The sequence below is a fragment of the Cebidichthys violaceus genome, unplaced genomic scaffold (genome assembly GCF_023349555.1).
Source record: "Cebidichthys violaceus isolate CVI_PGR_0920_01 unplaced genomic scaffold, fCebVio1.0.p SCAF_270, whole genome shotgun sequence".
Taxonomy (NCBI): Eukaryota; Metazoa; Chordata; class Actinopteri; order Perciformes; family Stichaeidae; genus Cebidichthys; species Cebidichthys violaceus.
In genome coordinates this window covers 37693-62240 of record NW_027176451.1, presented here as the reverse complement: position 1 = coordinate 62240, position 24548 = coordinate 37693, and the positions used below count along the sequence as shown (strand labels likewise).

The 24548-nt window shown below is 43.1% G+C and overlaps 1 long non-coding RNA gene across 2 annotated transcripts; it reads right to left on the bottom strand.

The window, feature by feature from the left end:
* Positions 1-2340: 2340 nt before the first annotated feature.
* On the bottom strand, positions 2341-24307 carry LOC137880231 (uncharacterized). 2 transcript variants are annotated; one of them, XR_011103802.1, is made up of 3 exons: positions 24201-24307; positions 5136-5200; positions 2341-4044 (listed from the first exon to the last, which is right to left on the bottom strand). It is a non-coding gene; the product is annotated as an uncharacterized lncRNA (long non-coding RNA). The 2 variants fall into 2 exon arrangements; XR_011103803.1 differs by lacking the exon at positions 24201-24307 and adding an exon at positions 6650-6987.
* Between the last annotated feature and the right edge of the window lie 241 nt (positions 24308-24548).

Here is a 24548-nt window from a genome sequence, read left to right as displayed (position 1 = left end):
AGTCTGAATATCTTAGCGTTTTGGACTGCTGGACGGACAAAAACAAGCAGCTCAAACATGGCTGCTTGGGCTTTGGAAAACCGCGTTGAAAGAACTTATTAATATACAACATGAAGAACAGATGAATCAATAATTACAGTTACTTGCAGTTCACTTGAAACCAAAGGATTCCGGTGAGACGTCGGATGTAGTAGCAGAAATAACACCGACCCAGACTCCACAACTACCTCGCCTCTGCGCATGGTGAGAAATGAGCTGATTTAACAAAGTGTCTCCGACCACAAAACAGGCAGCAGCACAAATTATTAAGTACTGTTATCTGAATTTCCTTCCATTTGCCAGGAAAATGTAGCAGACGTTAGTTAAGACATGTGCCAGATGTTAAATATAAGACGCCCTCAGTGTATTATAGCACATCTCTGCTGTCAATACAGGATTTAATAAGTCAAAATCATCACACACACACACACACACACACACAGAAACACACACACACACACACAGACAGACGCACATTAAATAAACATGCGTTGTGTCTTTCTTCTCCTCCACTTCACCAGGTTGTTGAGATTAACCTGAATCTGTGAACGTCACTGGAGACCGCTTGTCTCTCACACACACACACACACACACACACACACACACACACACACACACACACACACACACACACACACACACACACACACACACACACACACACACACACACACACACACACACCGAGGCAGGAGTCCATCCAGATGAGAGGAGATCCTGTTACATCGGCCCTAACAACAGGCTATCTGATCTGAGGTCAGTGTCAGTCAACTCGGTGATCTGGAGAGAATGTGAGCCGTTCATTAGTGCTGCGCTTTAGGACAGACGATAGCAAAAACACGGCGATGAGTCGCGTTCGGGGCCAGACTGATACATGGGGCCGACGTTGGCCTATTATCAGATAGTCACATGAGACGATGAGCGTTTCTGACAGAGCTACGAGTATAAAACAGAACAGCAAAGTCTACTCGAAAGTTAACCCCCAAAAATATAGCCCCTCACCACCAGACGCACCATTTCAAGCTTACATACATTTAAAAGAAGAACAATATCCAACGGTCTGAGTGAATACAGGAAAATATTCTCTATCAATGGTTTCAGATGCTAAATAAACATAAATTTGCGTTTGGATAGAAGCAAATGGTGAAACACAAATCGCCGGAGACTCAAAATGCGTTTTTGGTTCCAAGGCTTACAAATTGAATTAGAATAAAAAAAATAATTCCATTACAGTAACTCCAGTAAATTCCAACGGGATTAAGTGTGTCGATATGTGTGTGTGTGTGTGTGTGTGTGTGTGCTTGTGTGTGTGACAGAGGGAGAGAGAGAGAGGGACGTCCCGAGGAGGGACGCAGACTTGCGGCTGGAGGCCAATAACTAAATTGATTTGACACACTACTCAAACGTTAAGGGACGGTGTTACCGGCGGGCCACACCGCACACACTGCACACACACTGCACACACACTGCACACACTACACACACTACACACACAGCCCCTCCTGTCCCGTTCACACCCAACATGCCCTGGCTGACACGGAGAAGCAGAACAACACACACAATCAAGCGACATGAAAAACACTCCTCTACACACATACACACACACACACACACACACAAACACACATACAGTGCCATGCACCCCCCCCCCCCCCCCCCCCCCCCCCCCCCCCCCCCACCCCCCCCCCCCCCATGCACCCCCCCCCCCCCCCCCCCCCCCACACACACACACACACACACACCCCACCCTTGGAGAGTATTATATAACATTACCTCTGACATATCAAGTGATTTCATGCACCTCGAGGCAGGACAATCGAGCCATTTGTTCGGCGGGACAGAAATAGCCGCCTCCTTCACCGCCGTCTAGTGTTACTACCTTTAATGCCACAACTTAGTGCGCGGCCTGCGTCTGCACTGCATTCAGGCTTTAAGGGGCCCCAGAGTTCAAAACGACGATAATATATCTGCCGATCAGTGCAAATAAGTCGATACGCTTTTTGGGGGCCAGCTGCATGGGATTTAATGACTTTATACCGTTTTGGAACAAAAACGCCACACACACTGGAAATTCAGGAGACGAGCGTTGAATGAATAGCGTACAGTAGTCGCTGCGGCAGCGCGCCACCGCTCCAGTGTGTTATTTAGTGATATATTACCTCTGCAGCCCATGAAGACTAAAGTAACCCGTTGATTAAATGGCGAGGAGAGGTCAGGTTACTCAGACGTACAATGAAGTGAGGAAGATTAGTGGCAGGAAAAAGAACAGACATTAAACCAGAGTTAAGGCTTAACAGGAGCTCATTCACTACCTTTAATTACCATATAAATATTTAGATAGGATTTTTTCGTATCTTATTGACATGTTTATGGAAATCCCTTAAGTTGACATGGCAGTGTTGCCTCAAACATTTGTTATGAAAGAATGTACATGTATGTTAACCTAACATTTATAGAAGTATTGTTACATTTTAATAGTTGATCAACTTAAGAAATTAACCGGCAACTATTTAAGAAATCAACCTGTTGTTGCCATAGTTTGAAGCAAACGTGGAAAAAAAAAAAAAAAATTAGTGGATCCAGCTTTTTGAGAATATTTGCTGTTTTTCTTCAGGTTCTATGATGTTAGACTGAATATTTTTTGGATTGTTGGTCGGACAAAACAAACAATTTCTATATGTGACCTTGGGCATTGTGAAATTTAATGACTTTTTAAAGATGAAATGATTAATCCATTAATATAACAAACTCATTATTTGATAATAAAACCAATCATAAGTTGCAGTCCTAACCACAAGCATTAGTCACAGTATTTATCTTCCTATCGTCCTTTCAATCATTCCCTCTTTATCTACCATAACTAACCAATCCTCCGTCAGCTCTCCCCGCTCAGCGCAAACCAGTAACAAGAAAAAAAAAAAAGGAAAAAAAAAGGCAAAGCGCCCGGATCAGCTGACCCAATTGTTTGGAAACCAGGATCAGGAAGAGGATATGTGATCTCCACTGCAGCCATTACAATCAAGCCTGTTGTTATCTGTCCCCAATGTTTCTCCCCACTGTGTTTAGTCAGCCAGAGAGGACAGAATGAAAAGACACACAAATATCCAGACAGGAAAAAGAAAAACTAAACAGACAGGAAGATGGTGTGCCGCGCACACCGCATGAAAAGAAGTTTTACTGTTACACAAAGAACCAGGGAGAACATACGTGGGAAGTAGTCCTGGTGGCCTGCAGGTCCATTATAGTTTAAAAGGGCTGTTTGAGCTCTAGAAGCTTTTAAACATTTTACACACATGTGGCACAGACTGCTGCCACCTTAGACTGCTAACCGACTTCAGAGACGCCGGGCCTCAGGGCACCATACCCTCGACGTTGAAAATGTTTTAATGTGAGGTTATAGGCATGTGTGTGTGTGTGTGTGTGTGTGTGTGTGAGAGAGTAAAGAGAGAGATTAGGGAGGAAGACAAAGGAGGGAGAGAGCCAGTGTCAGTTGCCCCGTGTGGACAACACACATGTAACCAGACCTTAAAGCCACGGCCATGACCTCACCGGGTTTTTTCCACACACACACACACACACACACACACACACACACACACACACACACACACACACACACACACACACACACACACACACACACACACACACACACACACACACACACACACACACACACACACACACACACGGAACATAGCCGGGCCTTGCTTCGCACACGGTCAGCGGAGCCTGGCACGGCGAGAGCCGGCTCCTATTCAGAGAGTCATGCACTGTAATCCTACACAGTGCGATCACACACGGCCATGCCTCACAGCGGAGAGCGCTAATCTAAACTATAAAGGCAGGACACAAAGAAACAGCCGGGGCGACTTGTTTCTGATGGGCGGAGCAGTGGATCAAATGCATTCGTTTTTTGATCTCAGGTTGAAGGAGAAACCTTTGAGTGTTTCCCATGTGAGTCAGCGCAGGCCGAGCCGAGTCGCTGGGCTGGTTCCAAAGTTTCTTTAAAAAAAAAAAAAAGAGAGTGTGAGGGCAAGCAGAATGGAGAGAAAAGTGCCATAAAGATATATGACTGATGGAAATGGATGGTTATTATAAAGAAAGGCATTCCTATTATACCCTCATATTCGGTTGTAAAGTTTGATTTTTTTTTTTTTTTTTTTTTTTAAAGCAAAGTGAAATAAGTGTACAAGAGTCGTGTCAGGCTGACATCCTGCATCCTACTAGTAATCAATTTTGACATTTTCATCGTCTAACTGTGACCAGATTCAAAAGGAAAATGCAGCAATTTAGTGACAAATTTTGAAACAGTTGCCACTGAACATGTGTGTGTGTGTGTGTGTGTGTGTGTGTGTGTGTGTGGGGGGGGGGGGGGAGAAATTGGCAAGTAGGAAATAAGGTTGTATAATTTCAGATGTTCCAATTGAGTACAGGAAAAAAACTTTCTAAGATGAAATGCCAGAATTTAAAGAAAGGACACAATCAAGATGAAATTGACAAAGAAAGTGAAGCAGTTCCTACGACTGTATATGAGTGTGTCTGGCTGACGTTTAAACTAATTAGAATTCATGATTAAATAACTTTTGAATTCCTACGACTGGATGTTTTTCACAGCCAAAGCCAGCGAAACGTTGAATATCTCGTTTTGACTGCAACCCTCGCACTAATTTGTGATAATAAACCACAGTCCTGCGTGACCTGCAGCAAACCGGATCCGTCTAAACCCACACATGAACAACACAGCGGGTCGAGCGGCGTCTCTCCAACTAGGCCAACACCTGTTCTGTACTTTACCCCACTTCTCTGAGAATCGCACGGCTTAGATCATTCTGCACTGGAAAAAACGCTGTCACCCAGAGCGTGTGTGTGTGTGTGTGTGTGTGTGTGTGTGTGTGTGTGTGTGTGTGTGTGTGTGTGTGTGTGTGTGTACGCTGTAAAAAAAAGTTGTAAAGAGGACAAGATGGTCGACTAGCAGCATTTTTCCACATGAATGTTTCAGCGCTGATGTCTGTGGAAGTTAAATACAGCTACTTATCCAGTTACAGTTGCTTTTTTTATTACGTTTTCACGAGAGGCTTTTAAGTCCTACCTACCACCGTTTGAAATCTGTTGTCTTGTCTGTCTGTCTTTATGATGTCCCCAGAGGTGCCGATTCCATCTGCAGAGACAAATGGAAAAATAAAATGAGTGAGATGCATCTCCAACACGTTGCCGTTCCAAACAAATGGCACACCACCAAAACACCGTCCCGGAGAAGTCGCCGCAATTCCCGCCGGCAGCCAACAGAGGCAGAGAAAAGTCACAGAGGACAGAGCGCTCCTTAAAGGTTCTGTGTTGGCAGACTTTGCCACCTGATGGGTGCGGCTGTGTGGCCCAATCGGCTCTTGTGATGTTGGTGAGCCCCAACCAACCCTCAGGTCGAAAATATTTGACAATATTAGAGTTCAAATGTGGCAGTGCTGTTAGAGAGCAGAAACAACACACACACACACACACACACACACACACACACACACAAATGAGACAAATAAAGTAAAAATTTAGGCCAGTAGTGCGTATGTTTGTTTGTTTTTTTTATGTCTGTGTGTGTGTGTGTGTGTGTGTTTGTTGGAGTGTGTAAAACTGACGTTGTGGGGACATAAATTTGTTTACAAAGCCACGTTGTGGTCCACATAATGTAAACATTTACATTTTAGGGCGCATACTTTGTTGAAGGTTAGGGAAAGGGTTAGGATTACAGATGTACTTATGACTTCTGGTGACTAGTAGTTCTTTTGATTACCAATGTTGATGCACTTATTGTAAGTCGCTTTGGATAAAAGCGTCTGCTAAATGACTGTAATGTAATGTAATGTAGATTATTATTATTATTATTATTATTATTATTATTATTATTATTATTGTTAGGGTGCGTCTCCGGGGAAATTAATGTATGTCAATGTAACGTCATCTAAAGTGATGGAACCACGACTGTGTGTGTGTGTGTGTGTGTGTGTGTGTGTGTGTGTGTGTGTGTGTGTGTGTGTGTGTTAGACCTGTTGCTGCAGATGTTGGTTCGCATGTGTTCAGCAGCAAAACGTTAATTGGGGTCAAACATGAGAGCAGTAAAATCTATTAAAGTAATGTTTGTTAAATGACACCCTAGTGGCTTTCACACTTAACACAGTTTGAACAAAACATATTTTTTTGTTTGTACGAAGACAACCATAAATTACGATATTTCTACCGGGACACTATTTTTTTTCTTCTTTTTTTTTTAAATCTGTATGCTTGTTTCTACAGTGACTTCGTGGTAGTTGTAGACACGCGCGTATCGCTATAAGAACGCTAAAATAACACTAAATATTAGCTTACAGCCGCAGCGCTCTTCGCTCTTCCCCCTTAAGTTCTCATTGTCTGACGCACTTGCGCGTGTCACTTTTGTGCGCTCGTGAGCAATTAAAACAGTGCAAACACCTGCGCAGGCACCGGGACTAATCTTTCTTTTTGTTCTTTTCTTAGCAATGCAAAACTCCGATACAAACAGCAGACACATTTCAACAAGTAAAGAGCACAAGACGAGCTCCCAGCTGCTCCCACGTCGGACTCTGTCAGCAGCGTTTCCTACCTTGTAAAGATTAAAACCCGGTAACACCTCTTGAGGAAAAAAACACTTGAAAATAATCCGGATAGAAAGTTAAAAAAATAAGAAAGAAGTCCTCGTGCATTCAGGAGAGCGTGAACCTGGCGGGAGGTGATGGTGAGATCCGCTGGCGTTGTCAGCAGACAGAAGGAGGAGGAGGAGGAAGAAGAAGAAATGAGACTCAGCGCTGGGAAGTTGCAGAAAAAAAAAAGAAGAAGAAGAAGAAAAGTCCGGCCCTTCAAGTCCTGCCCCTCCGCTCTCCTGCTGACAGAAATAGCAAGAGGGGCGGGTCCCACCAAAAATAGCCTCGACTTCACACGGACCTTTAGGACGATTGTTTCGCTGCGCTGACTGACTCCCATTGGGTGCCCGCCGCAGCCAATCCGCGCTCGGCTGCTTATAAACTTGTACAATAAAACTTTGTGGCGACTCCATTTAAAAACAATGAGCCAATATACACTGTGGCTCCATCTGCTGTCAAAAAAAACAACAACAACCCAAAACGGAGTGATGTGCTTCTGGCGGGGCCCCGCGACACCCTCCAGGGGGGCCCTCTATGGAGGTCCCCAGAAAAACGAGTGATGGGATTACACTTTTTAAGCGCTCCGCTCTGCACAACGTTTGCGCTGAGTGTTCTACAATTAAACATTTTCAGTGTTTCACTTGGTGTTTTGTCAGGGTGAAACAGAAGTTAACAGCACGCGCCGCTCCCCAGACGAAGCATGTGGAAGTGAGTCTGCTGCTTCCTAACAAACCTCCATCAGTGGTGATTTGGAACTGACATTTTTTAACATTCTCTTATAGTGTTTGTGTGTTTATCATATTCTATTGTACATTTTCATTATTATATTTTTTAAATGATGTCTTATATTATTGCACTGTGGTTATTGCCACGCACCAATCACCGAGTCAAATTCATTGTATGTGTGTGTTTCTATAATGTGTCCATTGGTTCCTGCAGATTGTAACATACAGAACGTGACATAATGCATTCAGCTATGTTGGATTGTCCGGTCTTTCTACATTACGGTCACCAGTTGAGCTCATGTCTCTAAAGAAACCACGATAGCATTAAACTAATAACTATTGTGGTAAACTGGTATAAAATGAAGGTTTCTATAAAGCCGAACAACATTCTGAGAAAAAGAGAAATCTTCTCTTGAATCTAAGCTGGTTTCCTTTTTTACTACTGTTTCCTGTCAGCGAACATGTTTTTGGTGCCTTTGGGCTGTTCAAGTGTCGCAATTTCTTTTTTAATTAAAAAGAGAAAAACTAATTCACAGAAACATATAAAGCTCCTACTAAACAACATCAGCAAGTGAAACATCACCGTCATGTTCCCTGGCAACCACACCAAACCACCTGTCAATGCAGGACTCCTGTCTGAACATTGTTTTCACGTCGTCGTCAACAACAGAAGAAGAAAGCCTTTTGAAAGGGCCCTCATGAGGAAATGTTTGGAATACTTTCTGTGGGCCTAATAACAATGTCGCATATTGTTCGGCTCGACTGTACCGGCGGCTTTACTCGCCGCTGTACATTTCATTCAGTGAAACCATGCTGCGGTGGAGTCGTAATCTCTCAGATCATAATTTTAGCTCTTTATGTCGTAGGATTAGAGACGACATCAGTATAGAATCCAAGCTAGTTAAACTAAACACACGCCCCTGTGCTGCGATGTTGTGACAGCGACTGTTCTAAATATGGACTTCTTTTTTGCACGATTCGGGCTGGAGATCAGTTTTTGAATATTGCAAGGAGCGTTGGTACAAGACCATATGGAAAAGCAGATCTAATGACGGCGGCTGGCGGCTCAGAGTGGATATTCCTCCCATATGGGGAAAAGAGCCCATCAGATTTCTGTAACCATGGTGTGCATAATCCCTGGAGCACAATCACAATAAGTGTGCTGTTCTTGTGATTGCCACGGACTTGGCATTCTGCAGTCATTTATTGACACTAAAAGAAAAGTGTTAAGTGATATTGTCTTCATTTATTAATAAACGGACCTTCGTTTACAGCGTGACAGTGCTCTTACACACAGCAATATGTTTGTTGTTGTTATCATAGCACGAAGTTTCATTTGACACACCACCGCTGCAGCTATCATAAAAGAGTCATTAAGAGGTGTATCATATCCCCACTATGATTATAAAGACCCTATTGTGTTTCACATTGCAGTTTATCATCACCACTGTTGCTATGAATACAATGAACCTAGTGTAAATGTTTTGACATTGAATTGCCGCCAGTTAATTACTGTGGAAATAACAATAGATCTCTTCGAGGTGAGACAATAGTTTGACATGTTGTACTTCATGCATGCACATTAAAAGACACGATCGGGTAGATTCAGGGTTGCAGAAGAGGCCGTATAGAAGGACTGAGAGACTATACGTCAGGAGGAAGCTCTGACATAAAAAGCGTGAGACGATTTGGCAGCAGTTACTGTAAAACCAGCGCTGTAGCGAATGGTAAAGCGTCCTTCACCACCTTTGTATGCTGACGTAATCCTTAAGTTTAGTCATCACAGACACTGTTGGTCCTGTTTTTTAAGGTTATATAAGTGTGTAATTCACACATGCTGTAATAACTCCTTTTTACAGAGGAATAAAAGGCAGTTCATTCTGTTAATTTTCTGACATTGCAGGTACAAATCTTGACTTGCTGTTATATACAAGTCTAGGGCCCCCCGAGGAGTGCATGTAGAAGGAAGGAGAGCATCCTGTCTGTGTGAAACACCATGTTCAAACACACACACACACACACACACACACACCTACAGCGCATACGTTACTGTGGTAGCATACATGACGCAGGACCAATTGTTCTTTGTCAGTTTTTCTGGTCCAGAGTCTTCCTAGAATCGAAAGGCTGTTCGCTGTCAGCAGCACTGAGTCACATCACATTATACTGAAGTGTGTTCCGCATCATAGAAGCTGAGTATATGTATATATATGTATATATATATACATATATATATATATATATATATATATATATATATATATATATATATATATATATACATATATATATATATGTATATATATATACACATATATATATATACATATATATATATACGTATATATATATATACGTATATATATATATATACGTATATACGTATATATATATATATATATATATATATATACATACATACAGCTGATCTCTGTTCACAAGTTATGTAATATAATAAAATCAATATCCTACAACTACAAAAAAACTAAACAAAAAAACAATCCAAAAACTTTCACGAAGTTAAAGTAGAAAAACAAGAATAAAGACAAACAGCCACAGCAATGAGTCATACTTGATTTCGACTATCTTTGTATAAACGATGGATGTACTTTTTCCACCTCCATCTCTTCCCCTGTTTTTCTAAAATGAACGTTTTTAAATCGTTTTTTTTTTATGCAGAATGTGTCGTTCTGTTATGAGTTTCACTCGCACTTCTCAGTGTTTTCCCCCCACTTTCAACCGTCCCTTTGTTTCCACAGAGCACTAGTGTGTGTGTGTGCCTTTTATCCTTTTTCTTTTCCGATCTCGGCGTCAGTCGGGTCAACGACTGATGCTTCAGACAAATATTGAAACCAAGAAGCGTGCGTCTGCTCTGCTGGTGGTTCTCATCCGTCTGCTCGCTCACCCTCGGGTGCCTCTGTGTAGGGGGGGGGGACCCAACGTCGTTCCCAGAAACCCTCGGTGTGTGGGTGTAAGAGTTTTCTTCTGTGTGTTGTGCGTCTATGACCGTTGACATAAAGTGTGTGTGCAGGCCTATATGTGTGCGTGTAAGTGTGTCTCTGTGTGTGTGTGTGTGTGTGTGTGTGTAGTTAGTCCATTCAATTACACAATCTACCATGCAGTCTGAATCACATCCGGTTTCGAGCTCAAAATAACAAAACCACAGGGTGACAGAAAAGCAGCGCAGCAGGCAACTGCCCACAGGGAGAGAGGAATACATACGAACACACACACACACACACACACACACACACACACACACACACAAACATCTATGTGTAAAAAGAGCTTTCTTCTACAGTTTGTGCCTAATTGCTTGTCTTATCCTCCAATTAATGAGATTTAAAAACGACAAAGTGCTTTTCAAAAGACTGCAGAAGCCTCCACATGATGTATGCAACTTTATGAAGTAACTGCAAAACATGATTATTGGTTAGTCCATATATGAGGGTATTGACGTTTCATGAAAAGGCCAATATCAGCCGGTCCTTGCTGGAAATATCTGAAGGATTGGTCAGTATGGTAAGCAGCGGCTTCAGTGCAAAAAATGTTGCAATCAATTTGCGTTTTCAGAGAGAAAAACCCTTAACGTAAATCAAGCCGAAATGACACAGTTGAAAACAGTCAGTCTGACGTACGTAGCTCAGTACTATATGAGGCAGGATGTGGTCAACTGTGTGCTACACGGTTGCCTCCCACCTGCAGCGATGTGCTTCTGCCAAAACACGACGTTTGAGACAAGAACAGATCTTTGACAAAATACAAAAGTCTACAAAACTGCAGAAATCCTCACAGAACGACGTTCAGAATGATACAGGAGGGCCATCGGAATGCACAAAGCAAAGAGACTTGTGTCCGGTGGTTAGAGATGGGTGTCAAAAGTCATTTTTACTCATTCTTTCATCACAAAGCTTCTTTTTTAATTACTTTAAAACATGTTTTTGTTAAGGCAAAGTTCTTTTACGTCTAGTTATGTTTGTCATCTTAGATCTTTGGCTTCTTTCGTTAAATTAAATAAAACAGTTTTGGACAAAAATATGCTTATATTTCATTAAGTTATCCATTTGAAAAAAAGTATTATTTTGATATCAGTACACAAAACCACTACAATGTAAAACAATTTTCAGGCCTACCCATGACACATAAAGAGACTTTAATTCTTTAATTTGCAATCCTCAAAAAAATGTACTGTTAAGTTAAACTTCAAGTTTGAACATTTAAGATAAATTATGACTCATGCGCATGCATGCAGACACAAGGAAAGATGATTAATACATGCATTTTAAACATAGTCCTGTCTCTGTGAGCCACTATGCGTCTGACTCTTTATCTCCCACGTGTGTCGTTAAAAAGAAACAGAACACGCTCTTGTATGAACACGAACGAGCCAGCTTAACGTAACAGAGAAGGGTATGACCTGTATTTCCACTAATTATGAAACACAGCGGTCTCAGTAAGCTGTTTTAACACAGTTAAAGTACAAGCATACAGTCACTGCGTGTAAAATGGAATTAGCAGGGGATGGAGGTTTTAGAGAGAAGGAAATGAGGGAGTTAAAGAACAAGGGAGGGGATTCGAGAGATGAAAGTGGCTGATGGGAGAGCAGTAGAAAGTCCGAAAGAGATAAAGAGAAAGTGAATGGAGAGGTAGAATCAGTGAAGAAGAAAAAGAGGAAGATAGGATGAGAGAAACAGGGAGAAGCTGAGAGCGCTGTAATAATGTTTGGCCTTGGTCTGCCAGCGGGGTCCTTCCCCTTAAGAAGCCAACAGGAATGCGAGGAATGCTGCATGAGAAGAAAAAAAAAAGAAGGAAGGAGAGCATGAAGAGGGGGAGAAAACAGGGGAGGATGATAAAAAAAAAGAAAGAAAAGCCAAGAAAGAGGAGGAGGAGGAGGAAAGGGAAGGAAAGCGGGGAATCCAGAGCGAAGATGAAGATAGAGAGGGGGGAGACGTGAAGATGAAGGCAGGGAGAAATATGAGACACGGAGGAAAAGACTTATTATCTTTACCGGGCTGAGTAAACACAAGAACAAAGACGATGAAAAATATAAGGCTGGAAAACATATGGGAGGACAAAAATGTATTTCTTTCTATACGTGTGTGTTGTTGGTGTGTGTGTGTTACGCGTATGTGCGAGAGACTATCAGGGTGTGGTCAGCTACAGTATTCAACTACGCTTAAACTTTCCTCTTTTCTCTTTGCCAGTATTTCACTCCAGCAGTATTCCACAGAAAATGCTCTCCTTTCCTGTGAAAGTCTGCTCCGGTCTTGTGGCGGTCAGTTGATAATCATGAGACGCAGACAGACAGAGAGTTTGCACATCAGCAAATGCACGCTGAAATCGTGTGAGATCCCCCTGCTTCATGGAGGGTAACGTGGAGGTTATATAAAGCACTACGCAGAATGCTGCTGTGGAGGACTGAGATCACTGGAGATATACTCACGGTACTTTCCCTAAAAATGCCCAAAACGCAGGTAATCTAGAAATTAGGCTAGGACCAGAATCTGACTTTTGGGAATATGTTTTGGCTTATAAAACATTAGAATTCTTACAATGTATAATTTCTGCGAAAACAGACAAATTTGCCAACCCAGTCTCAATCCCAACTCGTCAAATTCTGAAGGTTGTGTGCTTGTGTCTGGACAACATTCAACGTTTAAGAACTCTGGCTTCTTTTTGTTTGAATGAAGGTCTCTGTCTGCATGTCAGATGACATTAACAGGCTTGTTAAAGAAGAAAAGAATGTGCATTTTAGGACTACACTGAAGTACACCACATGTTTATGATCATATTTCCAGGCTCAAGGTTATCAGTTGTGTGCTATTTTAAAAAAAGAAAAGAAAAAAGATGTGAAACTTTTTAATACAACTCCTCGCCGAAAAACATATATCCCACGCAAGAACTTTAAAATGCCAAATACAGCGCAAACGTAACCGGAAACCCAAACAAGAGGCAATCATACATTCCCTTACACATTCTCAAAATGTTTCCCCGGTGTGTGTACATGTGTGAAAAAAGAGAGACAGAGTGAGTGTCTGACTAGCCGCATCGGAGGCCTTGTTGACATGTGCAGTCCACAGAAAACACAATGGACCGCTGACAGACATTTTCCACAACAGAGCGACGGTGTCATGTGTGCAGTCATCACAGCCCGAGGGGTTAAAAAAAAAAAAAAAAAAAAAGGTATGGTGACTTTATTCCAGGGGCACGTAGGATAATAAGAGTTACAAATATAAAATACCATAACTATTAAAATAGATATGAGTTGTCCAAAAAAGAAACTTCCCTAAGCAGACAAATCCAAGCATGTAATACCACTAAAACAAGAGGTCTCTGGAAGTGTCGTGCAGAGAAACTCAGCACAGCAAATATAGAGATTAATGACTCTCTGGTTTAAAGATGGTGGTGTCTGAATGAATCGCAGCCTCTTTTGGGCGTTTGTTCTGGTCAGATTGAAAGTGAAATGAGGTCAACCTCCGGTGACAGCAGCAAGCAAGAGCGTATGATGATGGATACTTTACACCCTAAAGATGTTTGGAGTTAAAGCGAGTTGTTCAAAACACAGCAAGAAACCATAGCAACCAGAAAATCCCAGGGATATCAACAGCACACACACCCACAGACACACACAGAGACAGACACAGACACACGCACACACACACACACACACACACACACACACACACACACACACACACACGCACACACAAACCCTCAAAATGTAAAGTCGAATCAAATCAAAACTCACCCTCTCAACACCCACCATTCTGAACAACAACAAGCCTGAGAAGCGTATGTGTGTGTGTGTGTGTGTGTGTGTGTGTGTGTGTGTAGGAAACACCCAGACAGGCCAAAAATAGCTCTACACTCTCGCTCCCCATCTCTCGCTTTCAATCCGTCGCTCTCTCTCCCTTTCTTTCTTTCTCTCGCTTGTATCACCGTAAACCATCGGTTGGAAAAAAACACGAGTTAATGTTCCCGTACGGAACATTTCACCCACTTAAGAGGGCACTAGAATGTGAGAATATCAGTATGTGATTGAGTGTGTATGGAGAGGATATAATAATATCTGTTGCACAAGGGGAAACGCAAAGCCTCTCAACGGAGGGAAAAATTAGTAGGTTGAAATCAAGACAATAAGTTTGTCTGACACATGAGAGAAGTCAGAGATTCCTTTCAAATATAGTAGAAAAGTAACACTGGCATTTTCAAAATAAAGTTGCTTCAAGATAATGTTAACATGCTAATGTCGGTCCGAAAACGAGGCGGCAACTTTGTCAGTTTGTTCAGCTTCAGGCTCCCCAATTACACGTGAAGCGAGGCTTGTAAACAAAAGTGACATCTTACAAGTAGCATGTTTACCGGACAGTTTCAGCAAACTGTCATCCTGCAAGGTCGGAGATTTTTATACAAAAGTAATTACAGTTAAATGAGCAAAGCATGTCGGCGTTGACTTTGTTTTTCTCATTTTCATCAGGTCTTTCGGTAACAATAACAAAGCGTTCAGGCGATTGCTGGGAATGTGTCGACATCCTCATAGCAGAGCCCGTAAACTGTTACTGATGTCTGCAGAAGACAGTTTGGGGAACAATACTATCCTGACGCCGATGGGTTTACATAGAGTTGAAAGCCTGATGCTAAAGGGTGCGTTGGTATCAGACCCAGAGGGCCACGGATCAATCGACGTTGTGTTGGTAGGCCCAGGGGGTCATAGTGCAGCAGCCATGAAGCTGGCAGAGGTTCATTGCCTTGCTCAAAGACACTTCAGCAGGGCGGGTAACAAAGGAAAGATACTTGCACCAGAGACTCTGAAACCTTTAGCCGAGCAATCACTATCTTGCATTAAGGAATTTAATACCACACCTGTTATATGATATTAACGTTAAGCCTGAGTATATTAAAATTAGAATTGGGATGTTTTATAATCTTCACCAATACCTGCATCGTCCCTCCGCAAACAACAGCACAGGATGAAACATCACACAACTGTTGTCACCAGACTTTATACTCAGTTTGTCGGGTCAAGACACATCAGGCGTGGATATCTGCTATCTGTCCCAGTCACCGATGATTGATGAAAGTGAAGCCTCTCAGTCGGGAACTTGTGTTTTCTCTGGTGTTTTGAGTGAAAGCTTACACCTCTCCTCTCCACTGTGCCCTCTGTGGGAATTTAAGAGACGGAGAGAGAGAGAGGGAGAGAGAGAGAGAGAGAGAGAGAGAGAGAGAGAGAGAGAGAGAGAGAGAGAGGGGGAGACAGATGGGTTTTTCCCTGCAGGATATCCTGTTCTAAGTAGAGCTGCTGGGCCCACTCTGACCTCCTCACCCCTCTTGACCTCTGACCCGCTCATAGCTTAGGCTCACATCTCCGACGTTTCCTAATCGCCCAAATCTCTTCGATTTCTTTCAATTGTGCCGTGGAGCCTTTAGCTTTCTCTCCTTCCTAACTCCTCTGTCATACTCACAGGTGTCACCTAAATGTTCACTCCTTCCTTTTCCTCTTTGTTTCTTTGTTGTCTGCAGTCATGTTCCCTGCAACATAATCTCACTTGTTTATCTGTTCATAAGCGTCACGTGCTGAAAAAGAATACCCCTGCTAATACTGTCTTGGAACAAGTGAGCTTGTTATTTGTTGCCAAGATTTTCTTGAATAAAGCGTGAGTTTCTCTGTGCTATTAGTGTGTTCTGACATATTTCGCTTTCTCTCAAAGAAGTGACGATGACGTCCTTTTGTTTGTACAAACTTCAGGTAGCGTTTTTTGCACTTGGACGCCCTATTCTTTGCCTTCCCCCACTTTCTCCTTACATGCCAGCCTCCCTCTCTCTCTCTCTCTCTCTCTCTCTCTCTCTCTCTCTCTCTCTCTCTCTCCCATCCAGCCCTCCCACCCCTCAGTAGAACTGGAATCCATTAGCTGATGAATGGTTGTTTGTGTTGTCTTAAGCTCAACAGCGCCACCCACGGCCTCCGCGGCCAAAGAGGGCGATAACAAAACATTTGCTGTGATTAGAGGAATAATTAGCCAATCGTCCTCTGACCTGCGAGCCAACCCTGAGGTCAAAGAGACACAGAGTGGGTTCTGCTTCCCAGGTGGTTTCCCATGAAAACCATCAGGCTGCAAAGATGTAGTGGAGTCATTGTCTACAGACAGGTGACTCCGATGAGATTCAATGCGACCCTGTTGAGGCTGTTAAGTTAACACCACCCAACAGGGATGATCTATCTGGTGTTTGGGAGACACGCCAGATTACCTGTGGACTGGGCAACTGAAAGCGCTGAGTCATGCAAATGAAGCAGCAAATAAACAGTCCCAGCACAGACAACAACGGGATTGGGCCCAAAGTAAAAAACATATTTGACGAATAAGAGAAACTAATTAATATTCCTCTCTTTCTGTCTTGCTCAACCACACATGCATCAGTAAATGCCATGAAAACAGACCCGACCGAGGCTACTTGAGTTCAACAGAACTTTCTGGTCGCTCACTTTGCACTTGGACCTGAACACGAGCTGAACACCTCTTGTAAATCCAAAGTGTGGAGAGCGAACTCTTTGAGTTTTGAACTGCTTGAGAAAATCGACTGGATACCAATCTTTTGGAGAATCGAGGAGGAGGAGCGCCTGCTGAGGGGAGTGGGCCGTGGGTTGGACGATAACCGCGCAGGTAAGACAACTTTTACATTTCATTTAGCATGTTTCTGTTTGATTCATCCCCTGAAATCCTTAAAAGTGTTCTCAGTTTAGAAATCTGTGTAACTCTTTGAGTTTAAAGGGGAACAGTTCTCACTATGCTATCAGGCCTGTGGGGAAAACACAGATTTGATGGAAATAGACGCTCATGTCGTAATGTTTCTTGCCACGTAGATCTTCATCGGGCTATATTCTCCTACATCTTCTCCACAGTTTTTATGATCCTTTCACACCCACAGATATATTTTGCTTTGGTCTAAAACCGTGGTGGCAACTTTGTCAGTTTGTTTAGCTTCGAGGCTCCCCAATTACAAGTGAAGCGAGGCTTGTAAACAAAAGTGACATCTTACAAGTAGCATGTTTACTGGACAGTTTCAGCAACCTGTCATCCTGCAAGGTCAGAGATTTTTATACAAATGTAATTACAGTTAAATGAGCAAAGCATGTCGGCGTTGACTTCGGTCTTTCGGTAAAAACAACGATGCATTCAGGTGATTGCTGGGAATCTGATGTTTGCAGAGGACAGTTTGGGGAACAATTTGCCCATTTATTTTCATTTTGTTCTTGTCACCATAAGTTTGGCTAACCTGGAGGTTTATTTACAACCTGATCATGTGACTGCTCGTGTTTCTCGTATTTTCAGTTGATCAACTTGGTAAATACTAATATTAACTGCCGTAATAAAAATCGATTTGTAATTGTCACAAACCGGGGCCGCACGGCCATGACAAGTGAACGAGACGCACACAACCAAGCAAATTAACAAATTATTCATTAACTTAAAGGCAACATGAGGCCACGTCCACACTACTCCGTTTCCATTTGAAAACACATATGTTTTCCTACGTTTACACCGAGCGTCCACACTACGCCGGAGTTTTCGAGCACCGAAAACGGAGGAGTTTGAAAACGCTCCCGGGGACGGATAAGTTTGAAAACTCCGGGGTTGCCTCGTCGTGTGGACGGTTGAAAACGGACACGTTTGGAAACGATGACGCCCACACCCGCGTTCGCTACTTGATTGGTTCTTAGCGGTCACGACGTGTCCTTCCCTGATTCGTCACACCTCTATCACGTGACCCTTACCCGGAAAATCACAAACAACAACAGCATTGATTACCGATCGGCTATCAGGTTAATTTAACATAGACAACTGATTACAGATGTTGCTGACCTTGACTAGCAGCTGTTGTCCAGTTAAAGTCTGTATGTCTGCGGAGAAAACAGCTGTTATTGGAGCGATGAGCGAGCGGCGTGTCCAGCGGCGTTATCAGACCTTCGGAGCGGTCGTCTGAAGACACGGTTAGCCGCTTTGAGGAGAACGGACACAAAACGGAGGACTTTCCTTTTCTTATTAATGCTTATTTTCTTCTGTACAACTATTGTGAAGTCCACACACAGAAACTATAAAAGAACAAAACAGTAATTGATCTCCAGTAGGACAGAGACTTCAGTCTCCAGCAGAGCTACGACTGAGAAGAGAAAACAACGAAACCGAGGCGACGAGTGTTGACCTCATTTATGGATAAAGTAAATTTGATGTGTGAGAGAGAGAGATATAGCAAAACCTGCAGCGTTGTAACAAAGTTTGGAAAATAAAGCTCCTAAAACTTTCCACGAAATTTGTCTGTTTGAGTTTATAGAGGAAGATTTTAGAGAAGATCTTAAAACACGACCTTTCATTCTTACTCTGTCGTATTTTTTTAAACTAAGCAACCAATCTACTTCCTGTTTACACCGACACCCACCCGCATGCCCAGAGTACGTGAAGAGTCACGTGATATTTGTTTTCAGGCGTTTTAGTCTGGACGGAGATCATTGTGAAAACGATGCTGAAACGCCGTGTGGACGGAGATCGTTAAAATGTATTAGTGTGGATGTAGACTAAGAGGCAAGCTTGAACTAACAGTGGAGTGTGAACTCAGTCATTTCAGCAGTGTAGGTGAGTGCATGAGTGGAAAGTGTGTATGCAATGTTGCATAGTGTAGAAAAAACCCATAATGTCAACCAAAAAAAACAAATAATTGGTCATAATCAATTCTAATATTAATTTTAGTAAAGGATTAGTGCAATTTTTAGGTTTGCACTTAAGAATACTGAAGCGGTTAACATAATCTACAGTCAGATGTCTACACATTTGAAACACAAAACCTAAATCTCGTGTTTTGGGTCGTTTCCTGTTATTTGATGAGATTGTTCTCAGTCTTGTCAGACCACAGCACAGTTTTATTAGAGCCTCACAATTTTTGACAACTTTGTGTAATTCTCTGGTGACACTTGAGTTTCAATGATTCTGTCATCACGGCTCCAAATGAAAGGTAAAACTTTTAGGAAATTTGGCTTTGATACCCGATCAAAAGGCAACCGCTTTACTCTCCAGCACTCACACATATCTAGTACAAAATTGTAAATCTGTTTGCCTGTAATATGTCATTTTCCTCCCATAACTATGACTCTATAGCAGTCGGTTCTGGACGTGTCGGGTACAGCGTGTCAGTGTCCGCTTAAAACATACAGTGTCTTTTCAAAATAAACTGTCAACAGAGGTTTACCTAGTTTTTAGGGTTACCTGGTTAGGTTTAGGCAACAAAAGTACTTAGTTAGGTTAAGACTTTCAGGGGGTCTACAAGTATCAATCAAGGGGTCTCAGACCACCCTGACTCCCCATATTTCACTTCACAGGCAACAAAAGGGTTTGGGTGAAATTGTGGCAAAATCGTGGTTTGGATCAAAGTTTCTTATGTAAAATAAGTATACTTGTGTTAGCTAAGTTAGTAAGTAAGGTAACAAAAGTAAGATAAAGTAAGTCAATGTTGACTTGCTTTCCCTCGGGACACAAACAGCGGTTTCCTGGGTGAAAGTCCTGTGTTAGTTAGACCCAACCATCCACCCTGTCCTCGTCGCTCAGCCAAAGACAAGTCAGCAGGACAGGTAACAAAGGAAAGATAGTTGCACCAGAGACTCTCAAATTGGGATGTTTTATAATCTTCACCAATACCTGCATCGTCCCTCCGCAAACAACAGCACAGGATGAAACATCACACAACTGTTGTCACCAGACTTTATACTCAGTTTGTCGGGTCAAGACACATCAGGCGTGGATATCTGCTATCTGTCCCAGTCACCGATGATTGATGAAAGTGAAGCCTCTCAGTCGGGAACTTGTGTTTTCTCTGGTGTTTTGAGTGAAAGCTTACACCTCTCCTCTCCACTGTGCCCTCTGTGGGAATTTAAGAGACGGAGAGAGAGAGAGGGAGAGAGAGAGAGAGAGAGAGAGAGAGAGAGGGAGAGGGAGAGACAGATGGGTTTTTCCCTGCAGGATATCCTGTTCTAAGTAGAGCTGCTGGGCCCACTCTGACCTCCTCACCCCTCTTGACCTCTGACCCGCTCATAGCTTAGGCTCACATCTCCGACGTTTCCTAATCGCCCAAATCTCTTCGATTTCTTTCAATTGTGCCGTGGAGCCTTTAGCTTTCTCTCCTTCCTAACTCCTCTGTCATACTCACAGGTGTCACCTAAATGATCCCTTCTTCCTTTTCCTCTTTGTTTCTTTGTTGTCTGCAGTCACTCAATCTAGTTCCAGCCCTCCTCTCTGTCCTCATGTCCCTTATGTTATCTTCTCTTTCTTAAAGCATTTGCCCTATTGGCAACAGTTAAGACACAACAACAGAACACTTAAGACGCATATATATGCTGTCCAGGGAATTTAGGACAAGTCATAAAGTCCAGTTCTTCAGAAAAGAAATCTAAATCTTTACTAAACAAAACTTTTCTGTTATCTTGATAACCAATTCATTGAATTAAGTCATTTTGCAAGTTAAAAATGCCAAATATTTGATAGTTCCAGCCTCTCAAACATGAACATTTGCCGTCTTAGCTTCATAGTAAATTGAATATCTTTGAGTTTGTGACTTAAAGCAAAACAAGACATTTGACATTTGACAGATTTATCTGTTCTGAAAGTCATTCTAGTAGTGTGTTAAAGTAATGGTATTTAATTTGATTTTAAAAAGACTTTGCCTTTTGTTGACACCTGTCACTCTTAAGTTTGATCAGTTGCATCATTGAAAAATATTTTTGGCAAATGTGAGGCTTATGCATTGACACCAGAAACCATTGTATGTACTGTATGTTTCAACAGGTTTATAGGATAACTTCCAAAAACGGCTTTTATTGGAAACATTTGAACATACAGCTACCTTTAGCATACATCCATATCCCTAGTACAAATGACCATTTCAGCTACTTTATGACCATCTTGATCCTGACTCCTCTTTCACCAAACAAGAAGCGTTCAATGACAGCTGAGACATTTCATTTAGGTCAAACCCACAATGTGGGAAAGTGTTGTCTGTCCTCTTTGTCACTTTCCTCTCAACCTTGTTCCTCTCTTTAAATCTTAAAGTGTCCGCTTTCCTAACTCTCTCTATTTTTTAACAATGTTCCCTGCGACATAATCTCACTTGTTTATCTGTTCGTGTGCGTCACGAGCTGAAAAAGAATACCCCTGCTAATACTGTCTTGGAACAAGTGAAGATAAAATCGGTCAATGAGCTTGTTATTTGCGTGATCTTCTCTGTGCTATTAGTGTGTTCTGACGTAGTTAGCTTTTTCTAAAAGAAGTGACGATGACGTCCTTTTGTCCGTACAAACTTGAAAGTCAAACAGAAGGAAACCATTTGGGTCGAGACCGGAGAAAGACTCTCGCTTATACGAAAAAAGTAACAAACTTCAGGTAGCGTTTTTTGCACTTGGACGCCCTATTCTTTGCCTTCCCCCACTTTCTCCTTACATGCCAGCCTCCCTCTGTCCCTCTCTCTCTCTCTCTCTCTCTCTCTCTCTCTCTCTCTCTCTCTCTCTCTCTCTCTCTCTCTCTCTCTCTCTCTCTCTCTCTCCCATCCAGCCCTCCCACCCCTCAGTAGAACTGGAATCCATTAGCTGATGAATGGTTGTTTGTGTTGTCTTAAGCTCAACAGCGCCACCCACGGCCTCCGCGGCCAAAGAGGGCGATAACAAAACATTTGCTGTGATTAGAGGAATAATTAGCCAATCGTCCTCTGACCTGCGAGCCAACCCTGAGGTCAAAGAGACACAGAGTGGGTTCTGCTTCCCAGGTGGTTTCCCATGAAAACCATCAGGCTGCAAAGATATAGTGGAGTCATTGTCTGCAGACAGGTGACACACACACACACACACACACACACACACACACACACACACACACACACACACAGAGCACATTCACCTCTTTGTCTGTATGTTACCGCATGTCCTGCATGTCTGGGAGTGTATGCTGCTCGCGTTTGTGCGTGCGTGTGTGTGTGTGTGTGTGTGTGTGTGTGTCTGTGTGTGTGTGTGTGTGACGAGGGTCCCAAGCGTACCGGGCGCAGAGTTTTCCCAGAGAGGCTGCGGTGGAAATCAGCACTTCCTGCTTCCTGTGGCGAGAGGAAGTGCTACCGTCGCTGTCCCCTTATCGCTGGATACACACAGGCAGCGTGGAGGGAGGGAGGGAGGGAGGCAGGGAGGGAGTGAAGAGGAAGAGGAGAAGGAGACGCAGGGTGCTCGAGCAGGCTGCACAAAAGGGAGAGGACGAGAGGCAGACACGGCTGGGTGGCACCAGTTGTTGATTTTTTGTTTTTAGTTTCTGGCAAAGAAGTGCTTTGAGAATGAGGAGGGGTGTGCAAAATGCATCTGACATTCATATAATTTGTTATGAAAATAATGATTTGTTTTATGATCCAAAAAAACATAGTTGCATGCCAGAAAAACAGCAGCTGAAGTGAAACTGTTTATAGTTTAAATTACACAGAAATACAGATTTCACTTGCATTATGTTGCGAGCCAAGCAGAACAACATATACAGTATATATATACATATATATATACATATATATATATATATATATATATATATATATACATAGTGGACATGAACGTGGATAAAAAGACTTTTTGCTGTTGTTAGGAGCAGATGCATGTAGAGACAGAAAGGGAAGTAGTGTGTGTGTGTGTAAAAGAACAAATGCAACAAGTGGGAAGTGTTTTGCAGGTTGTGAAGAAAAAGTACCCACTTGCACCTTATTTTGAAGGAGCCAGAGAGAGAGAGAGAGAGAGAGAGAGAGAGAGACAACGAGGAAGGCGAGGGGGGGGGGGGTCAGGGTGGGGAAGCTTTCAGCACTTGGGATTGTCCCAGATGGACACAAGCCGCTCCCTCCCTTTGTAAACAGCCCCTGGCTTCTTCCTCTCCTCTCCGTCAATCTCTCCTTCCTTCCTTTAATGCCTGTTGAACACCACTCTGCTCCCACTTTGCGGGGTTTCACACACCCTCAGCAGAAAATCTGAACAAAGTGACACTTTTAGATTTTTCCTCTTTTATTTCTTCTGACAATTGTATCTGTGTCCCCCCCCCCTTACCCCACCCTCCCCTCACCCCCAATCCCTGCCATTTCCAAAGTCAACACACCACTAAATGCCGGGCTGACTCACTTCCACTGTGGGTGGCTCTGTTTCCAATTTTCTAACCACCTCAGCCCATCCACCACCTCCGAAGAAAAGAGAAAACTTTTTGTCCAGAAGACACAGGCCAAAAAAATAAAGCATTTCCCCAGGTTGCTTAAGCGTTAAAGGGACAAAAAGCGTGCAGGAGAGAGGCGGAGAGGAGACACGGGATGGAACCATGCGTGCTTCTCACCACTTCTTTTGTGGCTCCGAAATGGTTATCCCTGATTTCCTTCCTTTCTTTCTCCTCGGGAGAGCGTGGGAGCGCTGCAGAGAAACCACGGGGCTCAGAACAACAGGAGGAAGCCGGTAACTTGAGTAAGTTTGGGCCGGGCAGAGAGAGGGGGGATAAGGAGAAGTGGTGGAACGGGGAGCGGAGGGAAAGGACGTAGGAGCGCCTCACATCTTTACATGTCTCCACATCTTGAAGGCATGAAATCGGAGCTTGCGCAAGTAAAGAAAAAGGAAACCCAGGTTCACGAATGACCTGTTGCATTCCAGGCGGCATTTCCCCACATGCACACACACGCAAAGTGACATTTCCACTGACACGCGCACGCACACTCATCCATCTCTGCAAACCCAAAACACACAACGTTGCCTTACCAGTCTGTCGCGTGAACATTCAGCATGAGGAGCGTGTGAGAAAGTCCCGTCAGTCACGTTCACGTACAGTTCAGTCCAGAGAGATCGAGAGTTGTGAGGACACCCAAGCTACACATACATACACAAACACACACACATACACACACCGGCACAGTATCAGTTCCCTCGGTCCAAGTGTTGAGAAAGTGAGGGGCCGTAACAAAAGGCAACAGAGGGAGGGAGGGAGGAAGGGAGAGAGAGAGAGAGAGAGAGAGAGAGAGAGAGAGAGAGAGAGAGAGATAAACCCCTCTGAACTGACTGGTGGACTCTCTCCCTCCCTCTCACAAACACACACACACACACACACAC